The sequence below is a fragment of the Camelus ferus genome, chromosome 14 (assembly GCF_009834535.1).
Source record: "Camelus ferus isolate YT-003-E chromosome 14, BCGSAC_Cfer_1.0, whole genome shotgun sequence".
NCBI classification, from domain to species: Eukaryota; Metazoa; Chordata; class Mammalia; order Artiodactyla; family Camelidae; genus Camelus; species Camelus ferus.
The window spans coordinates 49,761,751-49,777,932 of record NC_045709.1 but is presented as its reverse complement, the minus strand read 5'-3'; the positions used below and the strand labels follow the sequence as shown (position 1 = coordinate 49,777,932).

General features: G+C 38.6%; 1 protein-coding gene across 3 annotated transcripts in view; it reads left to right on the top strand.

The window, feature by feature from the left end:
• The window catches only part of SCEL (sciellin), a 174,427-nt gene that overhangs the window by 69,003 nt on the left and 89,242 nt on the right, over positions 1-16,182 (top strand). Inside the window, exon 1 of one of the 3 annotated variants that reach the window (XM_014557589.2) lies at positions 6,927-7,081. The exons of 1 other annotated variant lie outside the window; for it this stretch is intronic. The gene's annotated coding sequence lies outside the window, so the exon portion shown is untranslated. Of the gene's footprint in view, positions 1-6,926; positions 7,082-16,182 lie in introns of those variants that run through there. One more of the 3 variants, XM_032496855.1, reaches the window with a different exon arrangement.

Sequence of the window (16,182 nt, the reverse complement as noted above, 5' to 3'; positions counted from 1 at the left end):
TAGCATTGCTTTGTAACCCTGTGCCTACGACAATACATTTACTAAGAGTTTCAGGATGGTTTGAACCAGCTAGTCAGCATTGTTTATTGATAACGATGAGACAGACGGTTTGTACTGAGTGAGACCCCAGAAACCCTGATCCTGACATAGCAGGAATACACCTACATGACCAGCAAGGTGTAAGAAATTCCAGCTGAGATTCCATTTGGGAGATTGGTTCACAAGCCAGCGGTTCTTGGCCTGGGAGAGAAAGTGTATCCTGCAGAGACCCTTCCAGAGAGAGGATAAATGGAGCTTGCAGGTGGCTTTTCTGAGTCTTTGCTGAGACAGCTTTGGCCGTGATGCTTACTTTCACCTTAAGGTGGTTGCTACACTGCCTCTTTAAACTGTAGATTTCTAAGTAACATCATTTTGGGTACTGTGACTCTTCTCTGTTGAACTGTTAGTATGCTCCCATTTACTGAGGCTTCCAGAGCTTGTCTCTGATCTTTACAGCCTGAAAGATCCTGACTGACTCAGCAGGGGACATATATGAACAAGGAAGAGGCCAGTAGGCAGATGATGGAAGTAGTGTTCCCTCAAGATGATGAGGTTCCCAATCAAAGCAGGGGCAATGGGAGTCAAGTGGAACAGAAAGATTGGACTGAATTTGACTTGACAGTGATGGGCCATGACCATTTAATTGGTTGAGGGGTGTGTAATGGAGAGAGAGAGGGAGGAGGCACTGACAACGGAGATTTCAACCTTGGGCAATATGTTCAGCTATGGTAATTATTATTTGAGCAATCTCTATAAAATGCAGAGAAATCTTTATTTCTTCTTTTAAGAGACCAGTGAGTGTTGTAACCTGCAGGTGAATTGAAGGGCTAACATTACAGCCTTTGGTTCAGCCTAGTATTGTCTATGGTCTCTAGTTCAGTCGGAGATAGAAAAATCTGGTAAGAGAATCAGATTTGTAAAACCAATAAACCAGATTTTTGGCAAACGGTGAATACCCCTTGTATGTGAAAACTTATTGTTTATGATCATTGTTTCTTCATTCAGTCAACAATTACTGAGTGCTACTATGAGTCAGAACTGCGCTACATGTTTAGAATAAAGCTAAGTATACAGGCCTGGTTGCTGATCGTAAGGGGTTACTTGAAATGTAGTACCATGTAATATTTGGCCATGGAGAGACTGCTATAAAGTATTGACTGTGAGTTGAAGAAAATTAGAAAGAATGATGGAAATACAAAATGAAGAAATTACGAAATACCTATCTGTCTTTTAAAGTAAGACTTTTTCCATTAAGATATCAAGTGTCATAAGTATATTAGAAGCTTGATAAATTATTGGAAGATTTTGGAGTAGTTAAAATATCCAACTACTCTCTGCTGATCTCTGATACTTTGATAAAATGATAAAAGAAAGTCTGCTCCAAATCTCACTCTTGGCCATGAGGAACTGGTATCACCGGGCTGAAAAAAATGCTGGTTCTAGTGAGTACAGCAATGAGGAGGAAAGGAGCAAACATTTCCATTAGAGTTTCTCAACCTTGGCACTATAAAGGAGAGTTTGGCGGCAAGTCCTGTTTACCCAATTAAATCTCTGCTTCTACTTCTCTCATTAATTGGACCAGCCATGTCTCAGATTGCCAGACTCTAAGCTATATTCATAAGCAGAAATCTGGAAGATGTTGAGAAGAAAATCTAAGAAAGCAGATTGGATGGATGGATGGTTCTTCTACCTCTTGACCATCTAATCATTGTCCACTCAAACTTCAAAATTCAGGGTCAACATCCTCTCCCAGATCCAGGTGGAATTCTTTAGATTCTGCACTAGTGACACCCTTACTTTATCCTGGTGTATTGTAGCTATTTAATTTAACATCTGTCTCCCCAAACATGGTGAATCCCTGGAGACCAATCATCGGGTCTCATTAATTTTTCTGTCCCTTGGGACTGAAACAGTACTAGAAGCATATTAGGTACTTAATATTTGTTAAATGAACAAATGACTGAAGAAGACAAATGAGAATAAGAGAGAGAAATTGGTAAATCCCTTACAGAAGGCAATTTGGTAATACCTGTCTACCAAGGTTAAAATATATAAATCTTTGAATCCAGCAATTACATTCTAAGAATTTACCTGAAAGATATATACACACATGTGCAAATGTTTATGTACAGTGTTATTCACTACAGCATTGTTTGAAAGGGTAGAAATGTCCATTAATATGGATGGATGAAACAGATTATGGAATGTCCATACAGTGGAAGGCCAAGCAGCTGAGAAAAACATAATATGGAAAGATCGTCAGCATTTTAATGTTAAAGGAAAAAAATTCAGAACAATGTAACATGAAAACATTTGTTTAAAAATGGAGGAGATTTCTGTATGTTACATTTGTTTGCATGTGTATAAATCTCTCTGGAAGGACCCAGAAGAAACTAATAACTGTGTTTTTATGGAGATCGAGGTTTGGAGGGAAAGAAAGACTTTACATTGTATTCGTTTTTACACTTTTAATTTCTGAAAAATGTTAAGATATGGCTGGTTCAAAATATTGTGTAAATAATTTTTTAAGAAGAAAACTGCATACATATGCAGTTATAGCAACTTTATTCATAATTGCCAAACCTTGGGAGCAACCAAGATGCCCTTTATTAGGACTAATAATAGTCCTAATGGCTAAATAAACTGTGGTACCTCCAGACAATGGAACATTATTCAGCATAACAAAGAAATGAGCTATCAAGTAATGCAAAGACATGGAGGAACTTTAAATGCATATTATTAAATGAAAGAAGCCAATCTGAAAAGGCCGTATACTGTCTGATTCCAACTATATGACATTTTTTAAAAGGCAAAACTATGTAGACAGTAAAAGGGTCAGGGGTTTCCAGGGGTTATGGTGGAAGGAGAGATGAGTAGGTTGAGCACAGAGGATTTTAAGGGCAGTGAAACTATTCTGTATGATACTATAATGGTGGATACATTTTATTATTTATTCATCAAAATCCATAAAATGTACAGCATCAAGAGTGATGTCCTAATGTAACTTACAGACTTTGAATGATGATGTGATGATTGCCAGTATGCGTTCATCAAGTGTAACAAATATACCCCTCTGGTGGGGAAATATTAAAAATAGGGGAGGCTAAGCATGTGGGGGTAGGTCGATATGGGATTATCTGTACCTTTCTCTCAATTTTGCTGTGAACCTAAAACTGCTTTAAAAATAATCTATTTAAAAGGAAAAAAGAAAATAAAACTGGTGAGTTAGATTTCCAGTATCATTAAAGGACCTAAATACTGAAGCAGCTCTTAGCCATTCTCCTGTCTGTTATATTGAGCTAACACACACGGGGTGTGGTTTATCATTTTTGATGCCAAGAGTGATACAAGTGCATACATACATGTGTATATGACATATTTCCTGCTAAAAGTCACTGTACTTTTCTGCCGCCTACTATTCAGGGCTCAGACCTGCTGTAAATTTGGCTCACCCTGTAGTCCAGCCACAGTGTCTTGGTTAAAGTGCCCATCTCCTTTCTGGTACTTTGAAGACACAGTGGAACTTCATACCCAAGAATGTGGGCTCTGCAGTCAGCCTGCCTAGATTGGAATTCTGGACACACCTAATTCCCAAGTGTGTGATCTTAGATTTTTGTTTTTTACTCTCTATGACATCAAAACAGTTCCTGTAATTCCTACAGTGTAGGGTTTTTGTGAGGATCAAATTAAATAATACATGTAGAGCACGTAGCAATGACTGGCACATAGTTAAACTATGTTGTTGCTGTTGTCACTGTTTCTTTTGTTGTCATCGTTATGATTATCATCAACCTTGCCTAATCTCTGCTGGTTACTTTGGGCAAGGGTCATTGCTTATTTGGAGCACAAAGAAGAGTCAGAAAGCCTCAGGAACTCAGGGCTGAGCCCTCCTGGTTCCTCCCGAAGTTGTCTGTGGAGCGAAGGTGTAGAGTCTTGATTAAATTAGCCTGATATCATAGCAACCTGTCCAGGTGGTAAAGAGACTGATCACATCAGTCTCACGGCACCAGGAAAGACATGGACCTGAGGGTGCAGTGATTTGCCCACAGTGAATAGTGGGTCTGCACAGATGATGGAACCCAGGCTCCCGTGGGGTCTCTGTTACGCTCACCATGGGTCTGCCTCATGCTGGCACCATCACAGTGTATTAAGCAATGCACTAGCTCTTGCAACACTGGCAGTAATTCATTAATTCTGGCATCTGTCTACTCCCAGCCAAAGAGAAATTGGCTCTGTAATTACCACCCTAATGATATCACTTTTGTTTTAACATGTACATAACATTTATTTTCTCCATCTGGGAGGAAAACAGAGAGCCTTCTTTCAACCCCCCAAAGTCTTTTCGTAACAGATTAGCAAGCCTTGAGATGCTGATTTGTCCTGTTGGTATATTTTGCATTTTCAGCATCACTTTTTCAGTCTCTCTGGGATGAGGAGGTCTGTTCAGGCTCTTATAACAAAATACCAAGACTGAGCAGCTTATAAACAACAGAACTTTGATTCTCCTGGTTCTGGAGGCTAGGAAGTCTGAGATCAGGGTTCCAGCATGGCTGAGTGAGGCTCCTCTTCCTGGTTCATAGCCTGCATCTTCGCACTGTGTCCTTATGTGGTGGAAGGGGCTAGAAAAATCGGGGGGGGGGGTCCTCTTTTATAAGAACAATGACCCCATTCATGAAGGTTCCACCCTCATGACCTAAACACCTCCCAGAGGCTCCACTTCCCAACACCATCATCTTTGTAGGTTAGGACAAACATTCGGACCATAGCAGGCGGTGAACAATCATTGCATAACAATTATTAAATGAAAGTATAAAAAGTGCTTAGAATGCCTGGCACATGAACAGTGCTATGTATTTGCTATTTTCATTATTATGTAGTAATAAATAAGCACTTGTTTTGGCTGGTTGTTACACTGAATACAAAACATAGAAAAAGCACCGTCCTACTTTGGGAGGTAGGGTCAGCATGCCCCCTCCCCCATCTGAGCTCTGTGGCAGACTCTGCTAGTCAATCACGGCACTCTCCTGTGGGAGTTCATAGTGGCTTTACAAACCACATCAAATGAGCCAGTGCAGAGCAATTGGCACTGGCACCCGAGACAAAACATTTGTCGTCCCAGCCTAGGAGCTTACCTTCTATAGAGACCTCAAGAACTCTGACCCTCACAGTGAAATAGGTGTGGCGAAGCCAAGTTATTCTCAGTATGCCCAGGGCTTCCCAGTTCAAGGCCAAACCTATTCGGCCACCTCCACTCCGTGCACATACTTGATTGACCTCTTCGAACTTTGAGATTCTTAATTTTCAGCAGTCTTTTGGCTGAATGTCTCAGCAATGAGGCAGTTTGAATTTTGCCTGTGTTTAGAGTTAGCTCTTTTTTGGGTCAAAAATTTTGTACTAAGTGGAAAGATACTGATGTGGCTTAAATGTAAGGGTTCCTGGTATGTAAAATAAGAGAAACCCTCAATTACATGGAGAAATGCTTGGAAGCTCAAAGCCTTAAGTGTCCCTTGGTCAGTAAATTTTATTTCATTGCAAAGTAAAAAAAAATTTTTCTTGTTCTATATTTTATGAAGGCTAAAAACATACATTTAAGCATTTAATAAGTTACTATTTGCCCCTACAAGTTGGCTCTGAAAGTGTTTTAGCCCTTCCTTTGGCTAAATAAATGCTGATACTAAATATACTTCTAATTTATTTACTGTTTGAGTTGAGTCAAGTCACATCTTGGTTTTTTAACTTTCTCAATAGCAGTATTAATATCCAACCTCAATCCAACCAACATATATGGATATCACAGAAATTTTAAACATTTCTACAGTATTTTGCACATACAAAATTCTATGAAAGGGTGAATAAACATGAATATTTGTACATGTATGTGTATATATATATAACTTTTAAAGAAAATTTTTCATTTTAAATTTGCAAATTCCTCAGCCCAGAATAAGGGCACATTAAGGAAGGGCTGTCCCCGTTCATAATGACTGTTTACTGCAATTGTCTGTGCCTTTCAATCTGAACGTTTCTATATCTTCTTAAGTCACTATTGTGACTATAGCTCAGCTGGACTGTGATTTTCAGGAGCTGTCTTGAAACTGGGAGGGTTTGGATAATTATTGGTGTAACAGATGAATAAAGATGAGGAAATTCTAATGACTAGCTGCTCTTAGCAATTGTTCCAGATTTGCTAAGCTTCTTTAAAGTCTCCCTGGCTGTTTAGGAAGGTGCACTTGCAGAACCTGTAATAGGAGCTCCCATCTGCACTGTTCCTTCCTTCTCAGAAGCAGGTGTTGACACTGGAGTCTATTGCTGCCCTCAGATGTGAAAGAAGTTTCTAGCATCTTTTTCACATTTTCATATGTGGTGAAATCATAAAAGGATCAGAGTTCTTATCTTTTGGGATGTATTTTTCCTTTGATGGTTTTACCAAAATTCCATGTGTAGAATTTGTGTAATAGATTCCACTCATATTTCCTGATCTCGGGGTTCCAGAGGACTTTCCTCTCCTAAAGGATCTTAATTCCTCCTAGCAGTGCATTTCCTGAGTGTGTATCTGTGCCCCAGCCTTCCAGGCACCTTGGGCAGACAGAGATTCCTCCTGCCTTAAGTTTTTTGTTTTACTGTTTGTTTTTTTTTAAAGAGAATCCAAAATAGGTTGGACACCGTGGCACCTTGTCAGTGACAGAGTTGTGCAAATTGTTGATATTAATTGAAAGAGTGATAACAGGACTACATATTTTTGGTCTAACAAGGCCATAAATTATACGAAGAATTTGCCAAACAAAGACAGCAGGTCTCTAAGTGAGCTGTTTTAATTGAATTGGTATTTATACAAGGTGACACCCTCTTTCACACCACCCACCCCTTCCCTGAGTGACTCAGCCACTGAGGGAGAAGCCTCTGATCTGTTCATTAGCACAGGCAGGTGGAGGTGGAAACTGCACTCAGTAAACTCCAGGTGCCCATTAGTCTCAGCCAGATCCACCTGGGGAATCACTGCTGGCTGTTTAGACAAAAAGTCCTGGGTTTCTGCTCAAGAGAGGTAAGTTGAATTATATTTGCAAACATAAATTCATCGGCTTTACTTGCATAACTTCCCCCGTTTTCTTTGCAAATGATTCCTCACTTTGTCTTTTTTCCAGTTAAATTTTAACAAGCTATTCTTCTCCACAGCTCTGCTGCTCCTTGTTGTGGTTTTAGATGGCATTGCTTTTAACTTCACAATTTTACGCATTTCCGGGCAGCAGAGATATGAGTTTCCTTGTGGGATCTGTCAGCTGGTGAATCCTGTCACACATAAAGATAGTAATTCTTTAAGACAAGGGACCAGCATCCACTGGCCTTTTTTCTTGAGTGATTATAAAACTTTTTTTTTTAAAAGGAACTCCCTGTTTTCACAGATGAATGCATTTACTAAAATAGTGAACTCATTGTTTTATAGATAAGAAGTTATATTCGTATTTCTTGATAGCTGAAAACATTGCAAGCCACTGGTCTGTGTGCACCCTATCTTCCCCAAATAAGAAAATTACATTTCTTGCATGAATGTACCGAGGAATAAAGCAGGGTGGGGTTAACTGGGGGTGTGCAGTTTCCCACAGGGATTCCTGTGCATTTGGCCATCTTCTCTATGTTATAGTCTGAGTTCTAACCTAATTAATCTTATATAGGGGCACTTTTCAGCCTCTCTTCATATTCTAGCCCTGAAAAACCAGTTTTGGAAGCCCTTTGATAAGAATAGGAAAGTTATTTTAACCAGGCTTTCCTTTATAATTCAAAGCTAAGCTGACTTGTCTGACCTGTGTGTTTCGCTCCACCATTTCTACCTGTGATGCAGAGCTGTGGGAATCGAACCCAGGGGCGATTCACAGTTTGCAACGAGCTGCTCTCTGTCCTCTGTAAGGGCATTAACCACAGCATACCTGGCTCTTCCTTAAATTCTAGAGCTTTCATTGCTTCCCATTGCTGAATAGGTCACATGCCTTCGGAGTTTAGAGCTCAGTTTCCCAGAGGTTACTGAAGAATCTTATAATACCGTGGCTTTCAAACATTTATAGTAATCAGAAGTTTATAATTTTACTTGTCATGAAATGTGATCAGATTTAAAACTGCCTTTCTCTTCCATAGTTTAGAATGCAGATATGTTCTTTTTGATATTTGCTGTACTCAAGTATATAGCTCTGGGAAAATCAATTTGAGAAAACTGAGATATGACATCAGTAAAATTTTTAGTAAAACTTTTGGTTGATTCTAAATGTCAGGTTAGGCAGAGAATGCAGATAAAAAGCTAGAATTTTTATTAAAATTTTAGCTTCATGTAAATTTTAGAACCAATTAACATAACTTTTCAGTTGGAATGGAGCACAGGCTTATCTAGTCTAACTCATGAGTTTTCTGGATAAGGACGATACAGCATATAAATGTTAAGCAACTTGCCAGGAGCATGGTTAACAGAATCAGAATTCAGATCATTTGATTTTTATCTTACTGAATTTTCTCAATGATTTTTCAAATTTCTGTCACATAAAATATGTGGTAGCAGTGAATGAATTTTCCTCTGGCTTTATAAAAGAACTAGAAATGATCTGGAAATAAGAATTTGCTCATCCAGTAATGTCTGAGAACGTTACTACAGTTAGTATGGCATGACTATGACATGATGAGAGACATTTTAAATTTGCGGTTTGTGGGGTCAGTCTTGTTAATTATTATAGTCCTGGGATTTCAGCTCAGGAGCGGTCAGCCCCTGTGGAGGAAGACAGTGTGGTACGTGTGTGTAGCTTGTAGGTTGTGATGCACTCAGTCAGGGGCATCCTTAACTCGGCGCCTAGTCTATAGGTAGGTGCTGCTTACCTGGCTGTCTTTTCCAATCACTGGAATTTTGACTGAAATAGCCGAGAGATTCATTTCTCTGGGGACTTTGTAAACAAGACAAAGAGGAGATGTTTTGAATGGCTGAACTCAGATTGTGGAATGAACTGCATATAATTCACTAAGCAGTCAACTTAAACAAACATGATTTAACTGATAGCGTCCCTATGATTCGGGCGTTAACTCCATGCATTCTTTAAAGTGGGGGTAATAGAATCCTTGGCCAACAGTCCCGGGGAAATCTCTGTTGGTCCCACACAGCTTGTCTTCTGACATTACTGCTTCTAGGTTATTTGTTGACCATTTTCCCTTTTCTCTTGCTAAGAACTTTGAAATAAGGGTTTTATGGATTAATTACTGTGTACTTGTCTGCAGTTGCTCGAAGTTCACTTTTGAAGCACAAGTCTTTATCAGATGTATTTCTGAAGTATTTCTAGTTTACCATCGTAAAAATCCATGTCATTTTAGAATCTGGGAAAGGCCTTTCCTCAAATGGATGCTTTATCAAATGACAGCTGCATTGATTAGATTTGCATTTTATGTTAGTTGCTAAACTTTTTAAGGATATGAGTCATCCTTTCATTGTGATTATTAATTGGAAGAGTGCTTTTTATAGCTATCTATTAAATGACAACTGGATACTCATTGTAATTGTATACTTGAGAGCCCTAAGCACCTAAATAATTTTTTCTGTTTTTCTACACCCAAGTTTCCCTGGCCTAAAATGTGATTGTCTCCTTTGTATGGAAACTTCTGGGAGAAACACATGAACTCCCTAGACCATGCTTGCTTAACTAGAATATACACATGCCAGGACACTGGTGGTGCTCCCCAAAATGCACAGAAGCCACAGGATAAGCACAGTGCACATCTGCATCGAGAGCTAATTTAGAATAGTTTGCAGAAAACTGCAACCCCTTACCACCTTACCCTCTTCCCTGCTCCTTCCTAGTGTTCTCTCTTTTGTCATGAGAAAAACATTTGAAAGGAATCCGTATAGAGAAAACTGTAAGAGGCTGGCATCCAGATAGACTTGGCTTTACTTATGACCTCTACTTGAACCAGGTGTAACATGTATGATTATCCTTAGCTCACAGCACCAGCAAATAAAAAGAAAATTCAGGATTCTTACTGACTTGTACATATATATGTATAATAACATAATATGACATATATTACTATTTCTTTCACAGTAGCAAAGAGAGATGTAAAACATCCAGAAACAAAATTTCCACAAGAAAAATGCAGGACCTAGATTAAGAAAATCACCAAAATTTACTGCAAGATGTAAAGACTTTGTTGAGTAAAGGTTTCTTTGAATACTATACTTGGATGGACAGACTGAATGTCATAAATGTCAGCTCTTCCAAAACCATTTGATAGGATTCATGCAATCCCCGTCAAATTCCATTAGAATATTTGTTTTGAAACCAGAGAAAATAATTTTAAAGTTTATCTTAAAGAAATGAATAAGTGAGAATAGCTGATAGGATTTCTACAAGGGAAATTAATGAGGGGTGCTTGCATCACATATTAAAATGTGTTATAAAAAGATAATAACTAAAATAGATTGTATCTATTGCAAGAAACTAAAGGCAGATTTCTGGAACAGAACAGACAGCCATGAAACACATTCTAGAATATAATAAGAATTTTATATGTGACAAATGAAAAATCTTATCAATGGGAAAGGGATTCTGCATTACCAAAGTAAATCCATATGGATTAGCGTATCCATGTAACAATAAAATATTTTTAAATTAGAGGTAAATATGTAAATATTTATTAATCTCATTTGTCCAACAAATATTCCTTTAGAATGGATTATGTGCCAGATACAATAATAATATTTGGAAATACAACTATAAAGAAGACAGTCTTGGTTACAGCCCTCAAGATTTACAGCATGTATGTGTGTATGTGTGTGAGTGTGTGTTGGGGGTGGAGGAAAACTGTTCAGCCACACAAACAGACAGTCTAATGGTAATGTTAGAGAGAGGCACTCTTTGCTATTTGAACACTTATAGGGCCTATAACTTAGGCTGGAGATGGGAGGTGGGAACACGATGCAGTGGTGTCACTGAATGCATCCAAAGGATATGTAATGTGTGACTTGAACAATGAATACGAGTCTTTCCTGAAAGGAGAGTAAGGATGAGGAGAGGCTCAGAAAGAAGAGTGATTTAGGCATAAAACATAAAGTGAGCAGCAGCCTAAAGGTGATGAGAAGGGTAGAGCCCTCAGGAATTGGAAAAAATTGTGCTCTTCACTGGAATTTGACACAACATTGTAAAATGACTGTAACTCAATAAAAAAATGTTTTTAAAAAAGGAACTGGAATGACTGAGTATAGCTGAAGCTAGAGTTTGAATGAGGAATAGGAGGGGAGGAAGAGTGAGGCTAGAGGGTGTGGACTTGTAAGTCTTGTTAACAAGGCTTGGATTTTTTTTTTAACATTTTTTATTGATTTATAATCATTTTACAATGTTGTGTCAAATTCCAGTGTTCAGCACAATTTTTCAGTTATACATGAACATATATATATTCATTGTCACATTTTTTTCTCTGTGAGCTACTATAAGATCTTGTGTATATTTCCCTGTGCTTTACAGTATAATCTTGTTTATCTATTCTACAATTTAAAATCCCGTCTATCCCTTCCCACCCTCCACCCCCTGGGCAACCACATGTTTGTATTCTATGTCTATGAGTCTATTTCTGTTTTGTATTATGCTTTGTTTTTTTGTTTTTGTTTTTTAGATTCCACATATGAGTGATCTCATATGGTATTTTTCTTTCTCTTTCTGGCTTACTTCACTTAGAATGACATTCTCCAGGATCATCCATGTTGCTGCAAATGGCGTTATGTTGTCAGTTTTTATGGCTGAATAGTATTCCATTGTATAAATATACCACTTCTTCTTTATCCACTCATCCGTTGATGGACATTTGGCTGTTTCCATGTCTTGGCTATTGTAAATAGTGCTGCTATGAACATTGGGGTGCAGTAGTCATCCTGAAGTAGGGTTCCTTCTGGATATAAGCCCAGAAGCGGGATTCCTGGGTCATATAAGTCTGTTCCTAGTCTTTTGAGGAATCTCCACACTGTTTTCCATAGTGGCTGCACCAAACTGCATTCCCACCAGCAGTGTAGGAGGGTTCCCCTTTCTCCACAGCCTCTCCAGCATTTGTCACTTGTGGACTTTTGAACGATGGCCATTCTGACTGGTGTGAGGTGATACCTCATTGTAGTTTTGATTTGCATTTCTCTGATAATTAGTGATATTGAGCATTTTTTCATGTACTTATTGATCATTTGTATGTCTTCTTTGGAGAATTGCTTGTTTAGGTCTTTTGCCCATCTTTGGATTGGGTTGTTTGGTTGTTTCTTAATAAGTTGTATGAGCTGCTTATATATTCTGGAGACGAAGCCTTTGTCGGTTTCATTTGCAAAAATTTCTTCCCATTCCGTAGGTTGTCTTTTTGTTTTACTTATGGTTTTGTATTTATTTCTTTATTTTACATTTGTTTTTTATACTTTCCATCACTATAGGCAACTATTCACATTTGGTCTTTTCCATAAAGATATCAATTTACGTAAGTATATTAGAAGCTTGATAAATTGGGAGATTTTGGAACCATTGAAATATCCAACTTCACTCTATGCTGATCTCATGATATGTTGGAATATCAAAGACAGAATGCTCTGAGTCTCACTCTTAGTTGACATTCATCGTGGATCTATATTGCAAAGGAGATGTCATTCTTCTCACCTTTTCTTTTAATCTTTTAACCTTTTCACTTTCTACATATTGGCCCTGTTTTGTTTCCAGGGCTTCAGGGACAGGAACTTTGGTGTCAGGCCGATTTATGTTGGAATCCCAACTGTGCACTAACTTTATAGCCTCAGGCAAACTACTCATCCTAAAACCTCTTTCCAGAAAGAACTAGTTTCTCCCACTGCCCACATTTCCAGCTCCTGCCCTACCTTCTGCAAAAAGACTGACTTCGTTGAAACCATGCGTCATAAAGTTTCACTTAGGTGTAGAATGAGGACATGGTATCAACCTTAAAGCATTATGTGGGTCTTAAATGAGATAATACATATAAAACCTAAGCTCAATATAGCTAATACTATCACATGACCAAATACCAGCAGTGAATTCTTTTTTGCTGTTTGTTTTTTTTCTCTCTTTTCTTCTCAGGAAAGTTTTATTATTAAAAAGAGAAATTGAGAAAGACCATAGGGAGATGAAGAGCACCTGAAAAGAGACAAATTTCGGAAATAAGGGATATTTGATCATTTCAAATGTATCCAAAGAAAACTATGACACTTGATTGGTTTTGTGATTCAGAATTTAAGTAGAGTAATTTCATCTAAAACCTAAAGATAGATGTCTTCGGGCAGAGGCTGTAGGTATTGGGTAAAAACTAGCTGTTTCCAATGTTCGGTCACAAAGAGGAAATGAAAGAGGGGCCAAAAATTGAAAAGTATTTTTTTTTTCTTCTATCCTTATTGACTTTGACGTCATAATTTTACATCAGAGTTTCCAACTCATGCATTTGGCGCTTTAAAGGGAAAGGGTTTTGTAGTTCCCAGCGTAATAGACACATCTTTTCACGCATCTTTCCCCATAACATTCCACATTTAGAATGCAGTTTCTGGTGTCTGCCATTTTTAGGCATATGTACTGGTAACAGTTTTTGAGGAGCCAAGATGAGAGTTTCATCTTTCTCATGAGACGTTAAAAACTTAATTGGGATGAAACTGAAGGACAGCACTTAGAAATAAATCTAACTGGCTGAATTGAGGCTATGGAAGTATCACTATTTAGGTGTTGAATGGATTTGAAACTCAGGATAACCTCAATCCCTGAAATAAGTAATTTCTGTAAAAAATAACATAAAAATAAGATTTTGCTGCATGTATTCCTTGGCATTATCAATTTGAAAGGTTTTTAATCCACTAATCCACTCTAAAAAGGATATTTCTTAGCAAAAGCATTATTCACAGGGATGCATGTTCTTGATCCATTTTTAATAATGGTACAGAAAATATTCATATATAAAACTGTTGCTTTATAGTCTGGTCAACATGGAAACTGTTCCATTGCAATAAAATTTCTGCAGAATTAGAGATAAGGGCTTGCAACTTAAATGCTTTAGATTGGAGCTTCTAGAAATGGTTCTGGGGCCACCAAATGGGCTGACATAAGGAAATGTTTAGGGTGACATGCCCAGTGGGTCCTAAGGGAAAAAAAGAGTAGGTGGTGCTGAGGGAGGTTGTGCAGGATTTGTAAGAGAAGCATGTAGGTTTGATGAAAAGAATTTTATTTTCCCACAATGTTAGTCATTTTCATAAAAAACTGGATATTTATTCAACTAAAATCACTTAAAAATAGAATGTGTTATGTATTCCTGTCTCATTTACTTTATGTCAAAGTACAATATGGAGCTTGGGAAGAGTATAAAATATTATCAAGCCATCTAGTAGGGAGAGAAGATTCAGAGAAGGAGTCCGGAAAGGAATAGTGCCAGGCCACTCATGGCTTCAGTGTGGCCACAGGAGGGATGAGGCTCAAGGCTGAGATGCCCAAGGGTGATGGAGCAGCTGTTCATTACTGCTGCTGCTCCTCCCAGCTACTCTCGCATTATCTTCCATCTTTTGGCACTCCAGGGCATTTCCCTACGTGTCTGGTGTTGGCTGTATCACATGGTACTTTAAGCAACATATAGTATCATGTGCTGAAAAATGCCCTAGTGTTGTGGTCATACAGACCTATTTAAGGTTCCTGGCTGTTGCTTCCTGTGTGACCTTGGCCACGTTATTTAACTTCTCTGAATTTTGGGTTCCTATTCTTAGAGATTATAGTACTCACCCGGAAGGATTAAATAAGACAGTGTGCACAAAGCACGTGGCACAATCTGAAGCAGTGGTAGGAACTAAACGTGATCGTTCTTACTAGGAACATTGAACACGTTGCAAGAATGGCATTTTACTAATAAAACAGTCACTAACATCTTATCCTTTGTAGACCACCATGGACTTTTAGACCTTCTATATGCTCCTTGATGGTCTTGTAACAGGGAGGAAGAGCATTAAGCTTGAGTAACAAAAGTATGAAAAAGCAACCTCCTGAACAAACTAGGAGGTTTATTTTTCTCTTTCAAGAAGTTAAGAGATAGATAATCCAGGGCTGTCTGCGAATTCTATGAGGAACCAGGCCCCTTCTGACTTCCCGCTCTGCCACTCCTAGTGTATGACTTTAGTCCTGTGGTTAATCCACGGTACCAAGATGGCAGCTCCTATCTTCCTGGCAGCCCAGTTTCAAAGACAGGAAAGGTGAAGCACAAAAGGCCTGATTCTTCCCAGGGACTCTCATGAAAGAGGCAACAGATGAAACTGGGGTGTCCCAGAGAAAGCAAGTGAGTTCATTGGAAACTATTCCTAGAAAGTATCCTAGAGACTCTGGGCTGGAGCCAGTGAGATGTTTATAGGTACCTGAGGCTAGTCATTGGCAGGAAGACAGTTGTAAGGGCCCTGAGCTTGTTTGGATGTCTTATCTCACTTGACTCCATTGAACTAGGGCTTCTGGAGAATACCTGGCTACCAAAGGCATGAAGATATCAGACCCTTTAGCAGAATGTTGGATCTGATTAGAGCCAGTCCTAAATATAAGGTGAAGAGGAGATACCTGCTTTTCTCTCTACAACTGCAGGAAGTGCTGACAACCTGGGAGTCCCTGGCAAAAAGGAAAAGGTGATGAGCTTTGAGCTAGAAAGCCTCAGATGGGGTCCCAGCTTTGCCATTCACCAGCTACTCAAGCCAAGTCTCTGCCCCTGCCTCTGCTAACTAGGGATTTATTACTCTTAGAACATTGTTGTGGAAATGAAATGAGATACATTATACATTAATATAAACTCATCTAAGGAATTATCATTGTCTGAACGTTCCTTCTTACCCAGCAGAGCTTAAAGGGGCAGCCCAAGTCTGGCTTGCGGGGAGAATTAAGTGGGATATGGATAGGATCCTAAGGAAAATCTAAAAACAACATCCATATAGAATCATAAATATGTCATCTTTTATGTCTGGCCTCTTTTATTTAACATGTTTCATGCTTCATTCATGTCATAATATGTATCAATACTCCATTCCTTTCTATTGCCAAGTAATATTCCATTAAATGGGTGTACCATGTCATGTTCCATTCATCTGCTGATTGACGTTGGGTTGTTTCCACTTTGGGGCTATTTTGAATAATGCTGCTATAA